The sequence below is a fragment of the Culex pipiens genome, chromosome 2 (genome assembly GCF_016801865.2).
Source record: "Culex pipiens pallens isolate TS chromosome 2, TS_CPP_V2, whole genome shotgun sequence".
Lineage (NCBI taxonomy): Eukaryota > Metazoa > Arthropoda > Insecta > Diptera > Culicidae > Culex > Culex pipiens.
In genome coordinates this window covers 196,144,419-196,157,744 of record NC_068938.1, presented here as the reverse complement: position 1 = coordinate 196,157,744, position 13,326 = coordinate 196,144,419, and the positions used below count along the sequence as shown (strand labels likewise).

The window sequence follows — 13,326 nt, the reverse complement described above, 5'->3', positions numbered from 1 at the left end:
CGCCATGCTCACTGACTCTGAATTTGCATGCCCCTTTACATTACCGAAGCTGGGAAAGGTATCAATTTCAGCGTCGAATGTCACCATGTGGCGCATCGCCAGGCCAACAATCTCTCGCTTGACTTTGGGTAACAGTGAAAATTTTGGGGTTTTCATAAAAAAAATAATATTAGCAAAAACAGTTTGATTACTATTTTTCAATTTAAAATTTAAATTTACAAACTATTTTGAAATTTTTTGTAAGTGCCAAAAAGGGCGACAGTCCACCTTTCACGGCGTGCCTCCAAGTATGCAAAGCGAGCATAAACGGTGGTGTAAACATGAACTCTCCGACGACCAACGACATCAACCGCAGACACCGACGACCGGTGAAAACAACCAACTTGTGTGACCATGTGAAAAGTGAAACCGGAAAATTATTCACTTTCATGGTTTGTGGTCAGCCGGGATCGTTCTCTCTTATTGCTAAAGGATATTTCAAAGATTTTGAGAAAGGTTCAAAAAAATTTGTATGACGTGTGATAAAATTCCATCTCAACACTTGATCTTTATAGGACTTTTCTGACAAGCCAGCACAACATCAACGAAATGCAGATAGCGGACTCCTTGGCCCTGGCGCCATCTCTGCTGCTGGAAAAGTCTGGCCAACACGCGGATTGACCTGGTTTCACGAGCTCCGCAGTCATCGATTGGATCTCAACAGCGCGGTGCGCTCGGATTCACGTTGAATTATGACCTTTCGGCAAGCGAACTTTTGAGCAGCAGCAGCAGCCGTCTCTTTGCGATTTATGCCGATCTGCCGATCGCCGATCGATTGGATGATCTTTACGGAGTTGTTCCAAATGTAGGCTTGTGAGTATTGTTGGGGGTAGAGAACAATATGGCAGAGTTCAACATTACACGTTTACGTAAATAAGGTCGAGAGAGATTGAAAGTGGAACTCTAGGGTAAGAGAAGCAGAAGTAAGATATCGTCGCCATCGTGCTAACTTGTCGTACGTGCATTTTGGGCCAAATTGAGTTAGGAACGCCATTTTGTGCAGCTCACAATGCCTCACCTTTTGACCTTCACAGATCCCCAAAATTCGATTTCAATCCTGAGATATTCAACAAAAACCGAAAAAACTCCGTGCAGATGTCTCCTACAAGCTGCAGGTCGAACCGAGTTGATATCTGGATGGAACACTTTATTATTTCAGTTTGAAAATTATGATATTTTTTCACTAAAATGCCAATAACTCCCTTTAGAATTAACCAATTGGGATGCTCTACCCTGCATTTTGTTGCATTTTTGAAGCCCTTTAAGATGCATTTTGAAATTTGAAATTAAATTGAATTTTGCCTAAGTTATAGCTTTTTAAAGATTTTTTACGTTTTTGAACCTTCAAACATTGTGTCCCGATTTGCCCCACTTCCCGTTGACCTAGAGTGCTCATATTTTGGCCAGATGCTAGTTTTATATGTACAAACAACCCCTGAAAATTTCAGGTAGATTGGTGAGGTCGATGCGAGATGGGTATGCTTTGCTCGTGGACTCGCTCTTAAACAAATTAACCAAGTTCTTCTTGCTCTTTGATACATCAAAGGATATTTTTTATCTATTTTCATCCAATTTGGCCATGGTAAACATAATAGTGAAAAAACTTAATTTTGATCTTTGCAAAAAGAGGTACCTTATTTTCAGATGATATAACAACAATTTTCGTTTAAAAAACTACCCAGAATTATAAAAGTTAATTTTCATTCCAAAACATCGTAATTTTTGTTGCTTTACGAATAAACAAGATCCCAGTTGTGAAAGCTTCAGAAACTAATATTATCTGAAATAGAGCAATTCCAGCTCAAATCAGGAATTTTTCTGGTACTTTTGTACCCGACCCTCTCCGATTTCAATGAAAGTTTTTAGACATGTTATCCTAGGCCTATATAAGCCATTTTTGTGTATATGGAGCCAATAGTACTCGAAAATAACATTTGAGAAGGGTGTAAGGTATTTAAATATTTTTGTATTTTGCAATTTAAAAATTACTGTGTCTCGAAGCCATTGCGTCGTATCAAAAAGTGGTCCAAGACAAACTTGTAGGAAATTTGATGGGCTTTCTGAAAAAAATACACTGAAACAAAAATACACGCCACTTCTATGAGATTTTTTGATTTTTAAGTCTAAAACTTAAATTTATAGGTGTTGTCACGATTTTTTTTCGTTCAAAATTTTTGAGGAAATAGCCTAAGATGTTACCAAAAGACTGACGAAAAATGCAGGATGATATGTCTCTCCTAAAAAAATACAAAAATCATTTACTAAAACTGTTTTTTTGAAAAGTGGTCTAAACGTCAAAATTTTAAAAAAACCCACAGTGAGAATCGATTCTCCAGACAATTTTACATAAAAGTCTCCATATTGACCATTGTCCTATGTCCAATCCTTGGGAAGATACAGCGGTTTTAAAAATAAAAATGATGAAAAAATGGGGTTTTTGGTGGTTTTTGGCAATTTCTATATGACAGACTTGGTTTTTCAGTCTCGTAAATATTTTTACCGGAAAGCTCGTCCAATTTCCCATAAGTTTGCCTTTGACAGCATTTCAATTGGATGTAAGGGCTTACAGTTATAAGCTTAATTACATTGTTAATAACTGAAAAGAGAATATTTTTTTCAGTGTGGTAGAAACCTGGATAATAAATTAGCTTACGTAAATATCAAAACGAGTCAAATCAAAAAGCTGTCAAAGGCAAACTTATGGGAAATTGGACGAGCTTTCCGGTAAAAATATTTACGAGACTGAAAAACCAAGTCTGTCATATAGAAATTGCCAAAAACCACCAAAAACCCCATTTTTTCATCATTTTTATTTTTAAAACCGCTGTATCTTCCCAAGGATTGGACATAGGACAATGGTCAATATGGAGACTTTTATGTAAAATTGTCTGGAGAATCGATTCTTACTGTGGGTTTTTCTAAAATTTTGACGTTTAGACCACTTTTCAAAAAAACAGTTTTAGTAAATGATTTTTGTATTTTTTTAGGAGAGACATACCATCCTGCATTTTTCGTCAGTCTTTTGGTAACATCTTAGGCTATTTCCTCAAAAATTTTGAACGAAAAAAAATCGTGACAACACCTTTAAATTTAAGTTTTAGACTTAAAAATCAAAAAATCTCATAGAAGTGGCGTGTATTTTTGTTTCAGTGTATTTTTTTCAGAAAGCCCATCCAATTTCCTACAAGTTTGTCTTGGACCACTTTTTGATACGACGCAACGGCTTCGAGACACAGTAATTTTTAAATTGCAAAATACAAAAATATTTAAATACCTTACGCCCTTCTCAAATGTTATTTTCGAGTACTATTGGCTCCATATACACAAAAATGGCTTATATAGGCCTAGGATAACATGTCTAAAAACTTTCATTGAAATCGGAGAGGGTCGGGTACAAAAGTACCAGAAAAATTCCTGATTTGAGCTGGAATTGCTCAATATACCTTGATATGAAATTTTCAGACGAACTGATAAGTTATAAGAACAGTAAATTGAACTGAATAAAATAAAATTGAGTTTTTTCATTATCATTTTTTTGGTGAATTAAAAAAAGGGGGACAAAGATGTTAGGTAAATGTATACTTCCGCTTGAATTTTAGGAATTCCAGGGAAATTTACAAATTTCCCGGGAAACGGGAAATATTTTTTTCCGCGAAATCCCGGGAATTGAAAAAAAAATGTGTCAAGATGTTAGGAAAATGTGAATTTATTCATGTGTCAAGATGTTATGAAAATGTATACTTCCACTTGAATTTCGGGAATTCCCGGAAAATTTATAAATTTCCCGGGAAACGGGAAATGTTCTTTTCCGCGAAATCCCGGGAATTGAAAAGAAAAATGTGTCAAGATGTTATGAAAATGTATACTTCCGCTTGAATTTCGGGAATTCTCGGGAAATTCACAAATTTCCCGGGAAAATATTTATTTCCGGGAAATCCCGAAATTCAAGCGGAAGTATACATTTTCATAACATCTTGACACATGAATAAATTCACAGTTGTGTGTTATTCATAAGTCCATAATGTTCAATTATTCATATAAGTCCAAGTATTCATTTGATAACTACTTTGGATTAAAAATCTAAACTTTAATCTAAAATCCTCTAAATTTAATGGTCAAAACTAAACATTCCTTTAAATGTTGTAGTACTACTTCTATCAAAAACAATAAAAAAATATGAACTGATATACAAATAGGATAGAATCGCGATTTGAAAAAGAAATGACCATTTACGTCAAAAGATCCGTAGTTCGTCGATTCGCAACAATGGTCGATACAACCATAATCCGAAAACCGTTAGTTCAACAGATCAACGAATTTTGTCCGATATCATTACATTATTGATTGATCGAGACTCTATGGACAATTTGACATAAAAGAATGCCTAGTATTCTACATCAATCAAAGTTTATTGACAGCATTACTCTTACTTAACAATTGCAACTAACTTTAACATCAAATAGATTTGGAAAGGATACAGGTTTATTTTAAATGCTAATGCTAAGCAACAAATCAATTGTACTATCCTGAAGACCCAACCTAAATCCCACATTGTGATAGTGAAAAAGTCACAGAAGCAGCGGTGTCTTGTGCAATTGTGATATTTTCACTATCGGAGAACTACTTAGTTCACGAAGGCAGCTTATCGGTCAACGCTTAAGCCCTGGGGCTGCGGCAAAGCGAGTTCTCGTAGCATGAAGTGGTGTCCATAGTGCCTATAAAAAAGAATGTTTACCCAAATTTTAACTAATGCACTAGGATCAAATCATGCCCCTTGACTTTACAAGGCCCAGGGATTTTTTTATTTTTTGATATTTGTAAATTTAAGAGGAAAAAACCCCGCAACTTTTGAGCCAAAAAATTTGCCACCAAGTAATGATTGTTTGTAAAAAAATAGTTTTTTTTTTTGAAAAAGTTAAAATTTTAGTCAAACTAGTTTAATTATAACTTAAAAATTGCCACTTTCTCGATTTTTTATAATAGTGTCCAAGAATTCCTAGAATATAGGAATATTTCTGAAAATATTTTTAATGAAAAGTTGAAAATTTCCAATAAATTTGCCAAGGGCAATTGCCTGAAGAGAGGTTGAAATACAGCGAATAAAAGAAAAAAAAAAGCAAGAAAATTGAAAGTCTCATCTAAACAGCCTTTCAATTTCATTTTTTTTTTAATTTTCTGAGCTTTTCGATTTTTTTATTGCTCTATATTGAACATTTGATCATTGATGAAACTTTTATTCAAAATAATAAAATTGCTCAAAATCGTTATATTTTAATTATAGACTTGGACACTTTTAACTAACTATTGTTTAATATGAAGTAACAATTAAAGAAATATGAAAAGAAAGCATTGTAAATAAATTTTAGTAACTATTGTTAAATTTCATCAGGAAAATATAATGCATCGGTCTCGTCATTATTTTTCGTTCAGCCCAGCGAGAAGCATTCGGTGACTGAGCGATTGTTGTCAAATAACAACATTATTCAAATTCTAAAAAAAGAAAGATAAACTGCAATTTGAGTTGAAGTAAACGCAGTAAAATCTATTTGAAATTTTAGCTCAGTTTTTTTCTGTACATTTGTAGCCAACAATCAATTTTTATTTTTTATTTTTTTGTTTTCATATAATTCAATTTTATAATTGCCGCTGAAAAAAATTAGTTAGTTAGTTGTCTTGATTAAGGAGAAGTGATTAAACAAACGGAAATAATGTTGTAAATGAATTTGGAACGGAAATTCAAATATCACGTTGAATAAGCAAAATTTTATTGCCAAAACTTTAAAATCAAATGAATGTTTTTAATCAACATTTTTTATAAAATGGGAAATTTTGATCTCTAATATATCATGAACAGCCTAAAGGGCCAGACATCGAACTACAGTAGTTGTTCGGTGACTGGGCTGAGAACGTAACCCAGCCACCGAATGTTGCTCGTTAACTGGGCTGAACAAAACATAACGAGGGGACTACCGATGAATAATATTTTCCAGATGAAATATTAAAATAAAAGTTACTCAAATTTATTTACAATTCTTACTTTTCATATTTCTTTACAAGTTACAATAACTTGAAATTAAACAAAAGTTTGAAAAGAGTTTTTTTATTTATTGAATATGATTTTTGCATCCATTAACCCCTCGGTCATTTTGGTTTGTTTTGGTTTGTTGATGTTTGTCTGCTTTTTAACTGGGCTACGGCCCAGTTATCGAGCGCCCAGTTAAAAAGCAGCCCTGTTAAACAACGCCCAGTTACCGAACAACTACTGTATTTTTAAAAGCCGTCGTGGGCCGAATCTTGGGAGGCTGGGAAGACCTGCTATAAAGCATGTAATTTTTACGAAATCCTTAAACATAATTTTGGTGGGTTGGTTGATGTTTTCTAATGCTACACCCAAAACTGGCAGCGCTAGTCCGAGAGAATGATTGTTTCGAGTCGAGAGAATAGTGGTACCATTCACGGACGCAGAGAACACAGCTTGAGATGGGCAATAGAACTATTCTCTCGAGGTTCATTTGCAAAAAAAGTTCATCCGTCAAACAAAAAACCAAAAGTGTCGACAACGGGAATCGAACCAGAGACCTTTGACAAACCAATACAATGATTTAGCTGCCTCGGCCACCACAGCTTGGTGACCAAGGAGAAGTCAGAAGTCATGACACTTGTTGGAGATGGTGTGAGTTGGTACCATTATTCTATCGATTTTGGCACTGAGCCCTCAATAAATTTTGAGAGAACGATTATCTCGACTCTGAATTTTGGGTGTATGACGTTAAAAATGTCCATAGATTTTTTTGACATCTATGGCTCAAAAGTTGCAGGTCCCCTACCTAAAACATATCAAAAAATCTCAAAAATAAAAAAATACGCATTTTGGGAAATTGAGTTTTTGTGAAAAAAGTTGATTAAAAAATCTGCAAAAAAAATGTTCGTGTACCTATTTTTTTCTCAATAGTCCTCAGCAATTCCTACAATTTTGCAGAAGACAAAAAAATGGATCAAAAAATTCACTCAAAAGTTACAGCTGTTTGAACATTTACCTACCATTTTTGTATGGACAGCCTAAATTGTATGAGGTCTTAGGGAAGGCCCCCACAAAGTTTGAGCCAAATCAAAAAATACAAAAAATAAAAATGGTCGAAATCGGTCGATCTTTGCTAAATAATTACTTTATAAAATTGCAAATTTGCAGCTCGTTTTTTCTTCAAACGCTTGAGTTATCCTTTCTGAAAACAAGAGTTGGAACGCGTTTTTGGTTTTCAAATCTTTAAACCTAATGTAACAAATGTACAACTCGTAAACTAAAAAATGGCAAAAATCCAGTTTTTCAAGGTTACATAAAGCCCCAACTACCCTAGCTGGAGCTAGAGCAACTCTCTGCCAGCAAACACCCGCTTCTAAACCCAATGCGCGGAAGCGACGTAATCGACGTCGTCGAGGCTAGGTGAAAGTCGTATGGCTGGCTCAGAATTTGCTGCCATCGTATATAGCTGGCAGTAGCCAGAGTGTATCGCTCGTTCACTTGAAAAACACAGTTGCAACTCTCTAGCAGTGGCAGACCCCTCGTCGGAGAACGCCCCCCTGCTTGAACGAACGATCAAGTTTCACTTTTTCTAGGTTTCTGCTACTGCTGCGCCACTGGATGAGTGGGACGGCGATTGTGAATGGAAGCAGACAGTGCAACAGTGTGGAGTACGTGCGAACACTTCTCTGAATTGACTCTGGAAGGATTCTCGAATTGTCGTAATTAAAGCAAATAAAAAGTACAAAATTCAAAACAGTTATTTCAAATAACAATTCACACCGTCTTCCTCAATTAGTTTGTAGCATCATAAAATTCCTCGTGCACATCGCCCAGTTGATTACGCAGGGCCATCATCGGCAGTTCTTCCACTAATCCCTTGAGTGCAATACCGCGTCTTCTTCATACGGTTTACATAAAGAACCTCCCTTAGGGGAGACCAACCTTCCCTTAGTCTCGCATGCCTTGAGCAACCATAAAGCTCCCTCGCCCTCCTCGACCCAGTTACCCCGTTTCCCAGAGTCGATTCGATCGAGTGCTTCTTCACACCACCGTGCTCTCGCTGTCCGTGTCGGTCCGTTCTTGACTTATGGCGCAAAGACAGTCGAGAGACCCTTCGTAGGTTGTTGTTGTTTGTGTTTGCTCCGTGTTGCAGCGCGATCGACGACCCCGTTTTCATGTGTCTTCTTCCCCTTACAAGCCGTCGGTCTTACGAAAAGGTTCCGATCGTGTGCCCGGACCATTTCCAGTATTGTTACCGACGACGACGACGGCCGAGTCGCATTTGCATTTTTAATCGACGGCGTGGAACAAGAATGCCATCGACAGTTGGTGTTTAGACGACCGTTAGATTCGGGGGGTCTGAAACGGTTGACGGTTGATTGTTCTCTTTCAAACTTCCGAAGAGCGACCTCCAAACGTCGTCGTCGACGACGGCGACGTGATGGAGTTGGTTGACCTAGAACAACAACTCTAGAGTTCGGTTGGCTGTTGGTGGGAAAAAGGTTGTATGTCTTTTGTCAGAACTCTGTTTTGGGGAGCTGAAAAAGCACGTTCAGCTGCGCTTTGTTGGAGCTATTGTTGAAAGCTAAACTGAAAGTCAGTCTCAACGGGTTCAAGATAAAAGCAGATTTGGTAAATTGTTGATCGTATTATTATGGTAATGATCTCTTTAGCATAAACACAGACTTGTTAAATATGGAGCAAGAACTTCCAAGAATTCTCGTTTACTTTTTCCAAAAGGTCCTTTGTTTTGAAAAAGTAATCTAGAATTGATGTTATTAATGAGATCTGAAAAAGACTTTCATAAAACATGGAATCTAGTACTTTTGTTGCAAAATTTTGGAACTGATTGAAAATACAAAGTAAACAAAATAGTCATGAAGCTGCGTGCAAAATACTGAAAGTTGAATAAATTCAGCATTATTTCATGTAATTTTACATGTATGAATATGTAGCCCATATCAGTAAGTGAAGTCTACTAACCCGAAATGTCAATCTTTCCCACGGTTTGAAACCAAAATTAAAATTCAATACACATTTTATAATAACTGTTTCAATTATAGTTACGTGGTTTTGTACATGTTTTTGCATGCAACTTTAGTGCAGATTTTTTTCTGTATTCTTATAAGAAAAAGGTCTGGAACACCGCAAAAAATGTGAAAATATGTAAATATGTAATATAAGGTGTAATTTTAGATGGTTGAATATCACCCCTTTTGTGATGTAATTTTACCTCAATTTAGACTGTAAAATTGACATTACACCAGAAAAGTGGTAATACTGCAGATTTTCAGAGGTAAGATTACATTTTTTCTGACATAAAAGATGTACCCCTTCCCAGATGTAATATTACCATGATTTTTTTACTGTGTATCCACCTAAAATATCAAAACTTTTGATGCCGATTGAAACCGATAACCGAGGTAATCAACAAAACAGCATGCTGCATCATTGGTTAGGCCATTCAAGTCTGCACACAATTCTTGTAGCTACACAGTAAAAAAAAAATCATGGTAACATTATATCTGGGAAGAGGTACATCTTTTAAGTAAGAAAAATGTGTAATTTTACCGTTAAAATTTTGTAATTTTGCCACTTTTCATGTGTAATGTCACTTTTTCAGTCTAATTTGAGATAAAGTTACATCATAAAAGAGGTAATATTCAACTTTTCAAAATTACACCTTTCTAATCCACAAAACGTTTTACTGTGTATCCCTAAAAAATGGTATGTAAATATTTGAAAATCTAGGGATTTACGATCAACATAGAGTTTTCAGCAAACTTGTAGGTGATAATATGGTTGGTTTGAAAATCTGTTTTTAGCACTTTTGAAACGTTAGGCTTGATTATGAAACTATTGTTGTTGTAAAGTATGGATAACTTCACAAAGATTTCATTTTTAAGTCAGTCAGTTGGAAAAATTTGGCTTTTTGGAAAACATCACTTAAAAATGTCATTTTCCTCGTTTTCAATTCTTAGCAACTATTTGAATGATTCCAAAAATAAAAATTCTAAAAAATTTCACCGATATTTGAAAAAATATAATTCAGAAATGGGCCCGATTTCAAAAATCAAAACTATACATGTTTAACAAAAATTACCCTCAAACCCTCAAAAATGGTGAATTCTAATGACAGAAATTTTTACACTTATTTTACTCAAAAAAAAAAATCTTTTCGAACCTTTTTTTATTGGTTTTTTAAAGTGTTTATCAAACGTGGCTCAATGGACCATGTTCATACTCCTTTGTAATTCAAAATTTGCCTTTTTTGGCTTCCTAAAAATATCAAAAAATTAAATAGAAAATAGGGTTTTTAGACATTACTTTTTCGTTAAAATAAAGTTCATTAACTTTTTTTTAAATACAGCGTTTCCACGTCATACCAGCCAAATTCAGATCAAAAGTGGTTCGATTTGGCTCAAACTTGACATGGGAGTTCCTTAGCAAAAAATACAAGACCTGTACATTTTTTTTTGTTCGAAAACTAGGGTGGTCGTATCCGAAATAGGGTTGTCCAAAAAATGTGTCTTTTAATGATTTTCGCAAAAAATCATATATCTGGAATTTTTGTTTCAATAATTTCAGGAATTTCAATGGATTTTATTTATTAATTTTAATTTTTGTATTTTTTCAAAAGTCAAACCATCCACATTAACGACCCCCGGGTCTTTTGTGGACTCTATTGCAAGTTTCTGCTCGAACCTAGGAGTCCGAAGGCTTGAATGGGGAGAGCACCCAAACCTCTTTTTACTCCAAGGAACCTTCCACCCCAGTGTTTGAACTGACGACCTTTGGATTGCGAGTCCAACCGCCGCCAGCGATTCCACCGGAGTAGGCTTGGTTTGGTGTGTTGTTTGTACTTATGGAATGGAGACGACTCCTACACCTTGAATAACTTAACAGCCTAACAACCAAGGCCGGGACCGACATTTTACTTCCTCATCCGATGGAAGGTTGCAGCAGACGGGAATCGAACCCAGAATCATCCGCATACAAAGTGGACAGCGTAACCATTCGGCCACGCACTGTATTTTTTAATCCTGTTGAAACTTTTTTGGTGCCTTTGGTATGCCCAAAGAAGCCATTTTGCATCATTAGTTCGTTCATATAATTTTCCATACAAGCTTGGCAGCTGTCCATACAAAAACGATATATGAAAATTCAAAATTCTGTATCTTTTGAAGGAATTTTCAGATCGATTTGGTGTCTTCGGCAAAGTTGTAGGTATGGATATGGACTACACTGAAAAACATGATACACAGTAAAAAAAAATGTGATTTTTGATTTCACTTTTTGTCACTAAAACATGAGGTTATGGATTTTTTTAAAGTAGTGCCAATGTTTGCCCAATTTTGACAAAATTATTTTTGAAAAGCTGAGAAAATTATCAATATTTTGCTTATTCGGACTTTGTTGATACGACCCTTAGTTGCTGAGATATTGGATGTTTAGACCGTCTTGATTTTAAATTTTTGAAAATATTTTTTTCGAAAAAATTTAAAAATTTCACGAATGTTTCAAATTTAAAAATTGTAAATCGAACCATTTGTTGCTGAGATATCGACATTAGAAAATGGTGGGTTGTTGGGGTGAGACATAGAAAACATCAATTTTCCTGTTTTTTCACCTTTGCATGGTAATATCTCAGCATCTAAGGGTCGTATCAACAAAGTTCGATAAAGCAAAATATAGAGAGTTTTCTCAGCTTTTCAAAAAAAAAATTTTCAAGGGTTGGCAAACATGGGCACTAATTTAAAAAAATGAAAAACTGCGACTATTTTCAAAAAAGTTACCTAAAAATGACTATAACTTGACAACGGTGCACTTTATAAAAAATTCACTAATGTACTCGAATCGAACCATTTGTTGCTGAGATATCGACATTAGAAAATGGTGGGTTGTTGGGGTGAGACATGGAAAACATCAATTTTCCTGTTTTTTCACCTTTGCATGGTAATATCTCAGCATCTAAGGGTCGTATCAACAAAGTTCGATAAAGCAAAATATAGAGAGTTTTCTCAGCTTTTCAAAAAAAAAATTTTCAAGGGTTGGCAAACATGGGCACTAATTTAAAAAAATGAAAAACTGCGACTATTTTCAAAAAAGTTACCTAAAAATGACTATAACTTGACAACGGTGCACTTTATAAAAAATTCACTAATGTACTCGAATCGAACCATTTGTTGCTGAGATATCGACATTAGAAAATGGTGGGTTGTTGGGGTGAGACATAGAAAACATCAATTTTCCTGTTTTTTCACCTTTGCATGGTAATATCTCAGCATCTAAGGGTCGTATCAACAAAGTTCGATAAAGCAAAATATAGAGAGTTTTCTCAGCTTTTCAAAAAAAAAATTTTTCAAGGGTTGGCAAACATGGGCACTAATTTAAAAAAATGAAAAACTGCGACTATTTTCAAAAAAGTTACCTAAAAATGACTATAACTTGACAACGGTGCACTTTATAAAAAATTCACTAATGTACTTAAAAATGAAGTTGAAAAATTTTTGCGACCAATATTTCGATTTTTTGAAAAAATCTGTATCTAATCTAATCTAATCTAATCTGATCAAACACAATTTTTTGAAAAAATCTGTATGGATTCAAAATATCATAATTCGGTCAAAGATTTTTTGCCCACTCTGGAAATTTCTGAAAAGTTGAAATTTGATGTCCTCTAAAACATATCAAAAATAAAAAATATAAAAATAGTGTTTTTTTGCAAAACAAGTGTTAGTGACAAAAAGTGAAATTAAAAATCACCAAAAAAATTTACCGTCATTTTTTTTCAGTGTAGTCCATATCCATACCTACAACTTTGCCCTAGACACCAAATCGATCAAAAAATTCCTTCAAAAGATACAGATTTTTGAATTTTTACATATCATTTTTGTATTGGACAGCTGCCAAATTTGTATGGAAAATTATATGAACGAACTAATGATGCAAAATGGCTTCTTTGGGCATACCGAAGTCACCAAACAAGTTTCAGCCGGATTAAAAAATACAAAAAAACGAATGACCGAAATCTCAGAGAATTGCTCTGGAATGTCAAACGTGCGAGCCAAATGACTGTGTGAGTGACTTTGTGTTGCGTTCGTTCGTTTGTGAATCAGGTTGTCGGGGCGTTGTGTTTCCCGCAAAGAGGACTCTGCAAACGGGTAAAATTTCACAGAATCTACAAGGAAGGAAGAATGCGTGGACACACCGAACCGAACGCTCTGGCTTATGATGACATGGCTCAGTGAGAATAATTTTGATGA

At 35.1% G+C, this 13,326-nt stretch overlaps 1 protein-coding gene across 5 annotated transcripts in view; it reads right to left on the bottom strand.

The window, feature by feature from the left end:
• Nucleotides 1-13,326, bottom strand: part of LOC120415830 (uncharacterized) — a 99,133-nt gene that overhangs the window by 64,986 nt on the left and 20,821 nt on the right. The window lies entirely within an intron of this gene.